The 8,579-nt window shown below is 49.7% G+C and overlaps 1 non-coding gene across 1 annotated transcript; it reads left to right on the top strand.

Annotated features, from left to right (window-relative positions):
- The first annotated feature begins 8,411 nt into the window (after positions 1–8,411).
- On the top strand, positions 8,412–8,482 carry TRNAG-CCC (transfer RNA glycine (anticodon CCC)). The gene has a single exon. It is a non-coding gene; the product is annotated as a tRNA-Gly (tRNA).
- The last annotated feature ends 97 nt before the right edge of the window (positions 8,483–8,579 follow it).

Genomic DNA, 8,579 nt, shown 5'->3' with positions numbered 1-8,579 from the left:
TTGAGCAGTGCAAGATGGTATATTCCTGAGGTACAGTTCTGGGAGCTTGGGGAATCTGGCTGCTGCCTTTCCCAGTGTGATTCATGAGTGGCTCTGGGAGCATTCACACAATCTAGCTGGGTGAGGGGCTCCACACGCTGTTGTGCTAAGTGATAACAGGGCCTGGAGAGGTTTGCTGCTTGTCACTAGCAAAGCATTGTGAGAGACAGCCCAAGACAGTACAGCGGTCCCACAGTCCCAGGCTGCACCCCGGGAACCCCATCACAGGCACAATACTGCACCCAGCCAGTGGGAGCCCTGGCTGTGGGAAGTCAGTGCAAACAGATTTGGGGCCCATATAGAGTTAGGGATTGTAGGTTCCCTTGCCACAGCTGCTGATACCAACACCACCAAGGTATAATGTTCCTACCCGCCCTGCTCAGCTCTAGGGGTCAGTGATGGCATCACCTGTTGCCAGGGCTTGACTGATAGGGGAAGGTGGAACTGAGGGGTAAAGCGGCAGACTGAAATCCAGAACTCCTGGGTTCTCTTCCTGCCACTGACTCCCAAACTGATCTTTAGCAAGTCACTTAATTCATCTGTGCCTCAGTTTCCTAAGAAAAGCATACTTGTTTGGTAAGCTGTTCTGAGCTCCTTGCGGGGAGGAGCTGTGCAAGGCCCTCCATCTTAACCATTAAACAGTTACTTTTAACAGCTGGACTGCTAGTTTGCTCAGGCCATAGCCCACCATGCTGTCTCCTGCTTTCCTTGTGTCTCCCCCATTTGTCTGTGTCCACCCGGGGGCTCAGCTTTCTGTGTGTCCTGGGTGTGCATAGCACCTAGCACAATGGGGTCCCAGACCAATGCAAATCATAAACAATAATAACGTATGCCTGCTCTCATCCTTTTAGAGCCTTCCTGTTTGTCCCTTACTCACTGGCGACCTTAAGCCTTTTTTGCTAAAAGCATTAAAAAAGGGAATCCACAGCACAGAATCTATTTAAAAAAAATTATTATGATTATTTGCACAAAATGTTCCAAGGTTCATGCTCCATCGGCCTGGCCTATTTGCACTAGCAGCTGTCATTGCCACAGTGAGATTCCCCTGCCTCTGGGCCAGAGGTGACAAGTGTTTGCTGAGGAAGGCTCCTCAAGGGAGTCAGGAAGGTTCTGTCTATTTGCTTAGGAGCTGTAGCTTTCCATACTGCACCCATTGCAGCTAAAGGCCTGGCTGGTGTCTCGTGTCTGCCCTGGGGCTGTGGCAAAAAGTTAAACCAGTTCAAATGAGGTTTCACTTAACTGTGCAGTGCCTGTTCATCACTGTGTAATTCCACTGGCTTCAGTGGAGCGATACCAGGGATACTGGCTCTGTGTCTGTAGGAAAGGCCCAGTCCTGCACCCATTGAGCCAGATGATTCGTCATTGGCCTGCCCCCGTGCAGTGACGTACACCGGTGGGTGTGAAATGCTCCTTCCCCACAGGATTTCATTTTGGTTGCGGTGGCTCCCACAAAGTGCCAGGTGCTTTCCAGACAGGAACAGGTGACCATTGCCTCAGCGTAACGACAGATAGGGAGATGGAGGTCAGGAAAACAGAACAACAAAGAGGTAATTTTTTTATACATATCAGTGAGATTCCTGGTAGTCAGCAAGCACTGCAGAAGGGAGTCTGGCTTAAACATTGCCAGCACAGGGGCTTGGCAGATGAGCCCAGGAAGGCGAGGCCAGGCAAGGAGATGATGGTTGTGTGAGAGACTGACATGATCAGGAATAGAGATAATAGGCAATAATAACGTGCAATAGTTCTGTAATATCCTAGGACCAGCACAGCTACTAGACTGCATACAAGATCAGCAATGTGGATGGAGGGAGGGACAACCAGAGAGGATAACGGGAGGGGCAGAGCTATGGATAGCCTTGAAGGAGGTGACAAATAGTTTACATTTGAGGGACAGCAGGTGGAGCCACTCAAGGAGGGGAGTGACCTGATCACTTCCATGGGCTGGGAGCAAGAAGGCACAGGGCAATTCCCCAAGAGACTGGGTTGGCTGCAGAAATGTTGGCAGAGCAGGATGTGGCCTGGGAGGAGCAGAGATGAGTGGACAAGTTAGAGAGAGCCTGAAAGGAGCAGAGAAGGACAACACAAGTGCACAACACAAGTGTCTTTTCCAAATTCCTGGTACAATTGACAGTACTGGTACGATCCACAGTGAGGGGTTTGGCCGCATGTGAGATGACATGGCCAGAGGCATGTGCGTGCTCGCACCACGGCTGTTAATATGGGGAGAGTTACACGCTGCCGACACAGTGTAATGGCAATGAGAGGATCAGAACCCCCTAACTGCGTAACACAGCTGCACCCCCTCCTTGGAACCAGACCCATCCAATGTCACACCATCTCCTGCTGGCTCAGACAGGTGCAAATTGCCTGGCCTGATGTGCAGCTGGTGGGAACCCTCATGTTTGGAAGCAATGGCGTAAGTAGAAAGAGTGGCTGGAGGAGGGTCTGATCCAATGACCCCCTTCCTCCAAGGTGTTAGGCTGCATCTGCCCACAGAGACCCCACATGCAGACACCAGCAAAACGTTAGCAGAGAAATGTTGACTCTGCAGATTTAGAGTTATCATATTTCAAATTCCCAAATAGAGGACACTGCTGGGGGGAGGAGGAGCTGAAGAGGGTGTGGGGGGGTACAGTTTCTATGGCAATACCATACCATGCCACCTTTACTTCTGCCCTGCTACAGAGTGGCAGCCCTGCCTTCAGAGCTGGGCACCCAGCCACCAGCCGCCACTTTCTGGCCACCCAGCTCTGAAGGCAAAGAAAAAGGACGAGCAAGGAAAAATCATGGACATTTGTTTGTATTTCAAAAATCTGCCCAGATGGAGATTGGAGGACCCAAAACCAGGCCATGTTGGGGAAAACCCGGACGTAGGATAACCCTACCCAAACCGCCCCATCATGGACTGAGAGAGCAGCAGGCTGCGGCCTAGTAATTACAGGCGCTGAGCTTCCAATGTGCTGTAGGGGGCAGTGCTCGATCCCCGGCTCTGCCCCAGACCCCGCCTCTACTTCCCCCCTCCCCCCAAGACCCCACCTCATCTCTTCCCGCCCCCACCCGACCCCACTCCCACGCTGCCCCGTTCCACCCCCTACCGTTCCACCCCCTGCCGTGTCCTCACTTCTTCCTTCTCCCCCAAGCCTCCTGCATGCCGTGAAACAGCTGATCAGGGAGGGAGGGGGAGGTACTGATCTGCAGGGCCCACTGGTGGGAGGCACTGGGGGGTGGGGGACAGCTGATGGGGGGCTGGCGGTTTTTTCCCCATGGGAGCTTCAGCCCCAGAGCACCCATGGAGTCAGCGCCTACGCGAGTAGTGGTGGGAGCATCAGGAAGCCAGGCAGCTCTTTGGCTCCAAGCTCCGCTGAGCCATTCGCCTGGGCCCTGACAGGGCCAGTGTTAGGGAGTAGCAAGCCGGGCAGTTGTCCGGGGCCCCATGCCACAGTGGGGCCCCACAAAACTAAGGTGCTTGGGCTTCAGTCCTGGATGGGGGGCTCAGGCTTCGGCTTTCTGCCCTGGGCCCCAGCGAGTCTAATGCTGGCCCTGGGCCCTGAGCTTGGGCTGGTTTGATTTACTTGTGCCTCAGTCACTGAGCACAAACCACCAGCTGCTGTATCTGAGCCAAGCCAGGCACCTCATGCTGCATGTGGGCTAAACTCCCCAGCTAGGGTTGCCAGCCCTCCAGGATCATCCTGGAGTCCCCAGGAATTAAAGATTAATCTTTAATTAAAGGTTATGCCATGTGATGAAACCTCCAGGAATACGTCCAACCAAAAGTGGCAACCCAATCCCCATGTAGAAAGGAGACGGCAGTGGGGCACAGATGTTTGCAATGGACAGGAGCATAGCAGCACCGTTAGCTTGTTGGCATCTTAACACCCTGTGCCATGAGAGAACAAGACCCGTCTGGCTTTATGCCTTTCAGGAGCTGTGACAACCTCAGCTCCTAAGGGAGGGTGATGGTCACCCAAGCCACTTGTGGGCTCAGGCTTTGCATCAAAGGAGGAGGAGGATGGAAGAAAACTTGCCACTCAGCTGTAGGATCCAGACCAAAAGTGAGCATCAGTTCTATGGAGAGTGGAGGGTCTAGACAGGAGGAGGCACCTGAAAAATACACTTGGCAGAGTGGTGGGACAGTGGTTGTCGGTGAAGGGCCAACAATTTTGTCCAGCATTAAAAAAATTCTCTGCGCCCCAAGAAGCATGAAATGCTGACCTGCCACTCCCTGAAGCAAAACTCTCCCCTGCTTCAAGGGGCCAGATTCACCGCTCCTCTGCCCTTTGTGCTGTGATTGACACCAGGGCAAAGTCCTCTCCTTGGCAGTGGGAGTTAGGATTTCAGCTGTCTCATCTAGAGCTGTGAAAGTTGGCGGGGGGAGAAAAAACTCTGGGAAAAAATGTTTTTCCCCTTGAGGCCATATATGGAAAAACTGGAAATTTGGGGGGAAATTGAAAAGAAACTCTTATGTGAAATATTTTCTCTTAGAATTACCAGTGAAAGAAGAAGGCAAAACTTGTGCTATGCTAGCATTTCTGAGAACACATTAGCAACTGTGACAGGTAGCAGCCGTGTTAGTCTGTATCCGCAAAAAGAAAAGGAGGACTTGTGGCACCTTAGAGACGGAGAGTCCTTTTCTATTAGCAACTGTGTACGTTATATTATACTGGTCATAGGATGGCTGATTTTATCTACAGTTACGACACTTACCGTCCGTGTGACGATAATGCACTGTTAAAGAGTCTAGTGGTGTTGGAAGGTGCCACTCTCTGAGAGTGAGGCTTCAACAGAACGGTCCCTGCCACTCGGGAGCAGCCTGGATCTTTGAATACCTGGTGCTGCTTTTAGAGCAGAAACAAGTCTTAAACAGCGCAACCACTTGTCCTAGGAATCAAACCGCAGCCCAGCTCTCCCTAGGAACAGCACGCCCTGGTTCACAATAGTCTCATCAAAGCTGTTGTCAGGATCAATGGCCCTGCAAGCCATTATATTTCACTCCAAGGTCAGGACAGAGAAACATCCCGCTCATGGGAGACATGCAGCATGCTGCAGAGGTTTGAAAGGTCAGGGTGGCCACACGGCGGGTGTGTTAGAAGAGAGAATCCAACATTTTCCACTTGGCCACACAGCTAGACCCTCCGGGGGGGAATCTGTACTGAATGTCAGATGCTATAGAGTGGCGTTTCTCAAACTTTTGTGTCTGGTGACTCCTTTCACATAGCAAGCCTCTAAGTGCAACCCCGCCTTATAAATTAAAAACACTTTTTAATATATTTAACCCCATTATAAATGCTGGGAGCAAAGCGGGGTTTGGGGTGGAGGTTGACAGCTCACAACCCCCCTCCACTCCAAACCCCACTTTGCTTCCAGCATTTATAATGGGGTTAAATATATTAAAAAGTGTTTTTAATTTATAAGGCGGGGTTGCACTTAGAGGCTTGCTATGAGAAAGGGGTCCCGACCCCCAGTTTGAGAACCCCTGCTGTAGAGGTCTGCTCTTTGACAGCCTTTCTATTGACTCCAATGGGTTTTACATTGGGCTCTCCCTGCTTAGGTTAGCTAGAACCTATTGCAGGGCCATCATGCAAGCTAAACTCCGGCCAGCACACCTTTCACACGCTGCTCCCAGGACATGGTCTGCAGTGACACCAGATGCCTTCTGAGCAGCTGCCCATTATGTGGATCACTTTACTATTCCAGTGTATTATGCTGGGCTGTTAAAAAGCACGTCATGTTTTCCAGCTATCTCTGTAGATCCGGAGACACCCTCCCCAAAGCTGTAGCCCTGCCAGTGCCACTCTTGCAAGGGTCAACCCCTCATGCATGCCAGCAGAGAGCATTCTGGGTAAAACAAACCCCACTTCTTCCAGAATGCACTCTGCTCTGCCCGAGTGCCTGCCACAGCACTACAAAAGCAAAGGAAAAGCTGAGCTAAGGAGAGGTTTGCATCCTCTCTCATCCCCTCTGTCTAATCCACCCATTTGTCTGCACATTATCGATGGCATGGTATTGTTGTTCCTTTGGGCCACAATTGTTAGCCAGTATTGAGGGCCTTGCAGGGTTGTTTCCATTACAGTTAGTGTGAGAAATTGATGACACAAGGCAGGTATAATCTTGATGGACTCTTGTTTATTTACAAAGAATGTCCACAACATCCTGTTTCCCTGAACGCAGTAGAAACAAAACACAGCAGGCAGTTTCTTTGTCCAGAAATCTCCAGGTCTGCCCCTCCAGCGAGCCCTGTGCCCAAGAAGCCCTCTGCTTCTTCTCAGAGTCACACTCACAACTGCTTCTCCTGGCTTTTGGCATCCAACACACACAGCCTGCAACCCCTGTTAATCTACCTGGATTAGCTCTGGCCAACCATGAGGCTTAGTGCCAAGGGTGGCTGCCACCAAAGTCTGCAGCTATCTTTACTATATAACAGGACTTGATTTGTTCCTTCTGCCAAACTTGAAAGAGGGGGTGGCAGGGTCTGTGATTATCTCTGGACTCAAGACTCACCCACTGGCAGGCAGCCATTAGCACCTTTCGGCATAACAGTATCAAAGTGAGCTGGCCAGATGCCTCAGATATATTGTCAAAAGCCTAAAACTTCAAATGATCACGTAAGGACTTGGTGCCATTGACAAGCACAGGGCATGTGAAAAAGAGGGTCGATGGGAAAGGAGCAAAGGGGATGACGGTCCCTCACCCACCAATGTCAAATGTTCTCATCCTATGTTCTCAGTAAAAAGAAATAAGTATTGGCTTACATTTTCTCATGCACATCAGAATGTTAATTACACAGAGGTACTCGAGATGGCCCATCACATCACTCAGCTTAATGTCAGGATTCCTCCTTTAAAGAACAGCATATATAGCAGTTAGACCAGCACGAAAGAGAAGAGGATAGTTTGTTTCTGACCCATGTGTTACTATCTAAAGTGAAGCATTGAGTGCAGATTGCCACCTTGCTGAAGCAAATACTGTGAAATTATTACTTTAATATAATTAATTTGTAATAAATATGCAGAAAAGAAAGAAATAGGGTTCAGAAAAGAGCTACCGGAATGAATCAAGGTCTGAAAAACCTCAGCTAAAGATTAAATCAATTTAGTTTCTTGAAGAGATGGTTAAGAAGTGGCTTGATCATGGCTGACAAGTACCTATGTGGGGTAGACATTTCTCATAGCTGGGGGGGGCAGGGGGGAAGCATAACAAAGCCCAGCGCTTGGAACCTGAAGCTAGACAAATTCTGGCTAGAAGTAAATGCAGGTTGTTAACAGTACGGATAATTAACCATTGGAACAACTTAGCTGGGGATGGTGGATTTCAGTCATTAAATCAATCTCACTTGCAATCTTTAAAAGTTTAAATCAAGACTGGATGGCTTTATAAAAGATACGTTCTAGCTGAAACAGCAATTATGGGCTTCATGCAGAAATTACTGAAGTGGGCAAGATTTGCTGACTGTGCTGTGCAAGAAGTCAGCCTAGATTATCACAATGGTCCCTGCTGGCCTTTGAATCTTGAAATACTAATTTAATCATATTGCATATTGTGGCGTGAGCTGTTTATACTTAGCCACTTAGCTCACAGTGCATTTCCCAATCTATCAAACCCTTCAGTTACAGACGACAAACAGTTCCACCTTAAATTGTTCATTCTAAGTGACATTGCATTTTTTCCCCCTGAACATTAAAAGTTCGGTGAAACTTTTGGTAAATGCTCTGCTAGTCAACTAGCATTCCTTCTCCTGCAGCACTGGATGGTTACTGCCCTCCTCCACTCCAGAGATGGCTGCATTTTATGGGCAGACTTTCTGTATAGCATAGTCTATAAAGCACTTTGGGATCCTGCAGGATGAATGGCGCTGTAGAAATGTAAGATATATTATCAGTCATGTTATTCTTCTATTAATCACTAATTATTATTGTTCCCTATTCATTATTTATCCATTAGGAAAGACTAAAAGGCACAGCGTCGCTGTTGATTGTATTTGCAATTAAGCACCTGAAATATTTGTTTAAAATGGGGCTTTTCCCCTGTGCAAGGCATTTGAACTGGGGGGGAGGCAGTGACTCTGGAGCTAGTGTGGTGGCTTAAAGACCGCCACGAGATTCAAATCCCAAGAGCTGCAACATGCGGCTCGTGGCAGAACTGCACAAGGGCAGGCGAGCAGCGGCTGCAAAGCGGGTAAGTACCTGTGCCAGCCACCTCAGCGCTGGGGTGTAACAGGGAGCCCTCTTGCGTCTGTATTCTCCTACAACAGCAAGGGCCGTGGCCATCCCGCTGCTAATCCTCGCTAGCCCTGCAGAACAATACTGTGGTGAGCCCATAGATGGAGCTGCACGGCATAGTATGATGGGATCGGCCGGGAACCACCATCCCAAGTCGCGCCGCTGGTGTAGTGGTATCATGCAAGATTCCCATTCTTGCGACCCGGGTTCGATTCCCGGGCGGCGCAGAAAACTTTTTTTTTTTTTCTTCTCGGATGCCCCTCCCCGCGCGCCCCCGCCCTCACCCTCAGTGTCTCCAGACTGCCTGGAATCGCTCTCATCGGC

This window comes from Natator depressus, chromosome 10 (assembly GCF_965152275.1).
Source record: "Natator depressus isolate rNatDep1 chromosome 10, rNatDep2.hap1, whole genome shotgun sequence".
NCBI classification, from domain to species: Eukaryota; Metazoa; Chordata; order Testudines; family Cheloniidae; genus Natator; species Natator depressus.
The sequence above is the reverse complement of the archived record's forward strand: the minus strand, read 5'-3'. Positions and strand labels throughout refer to the sequence as shown.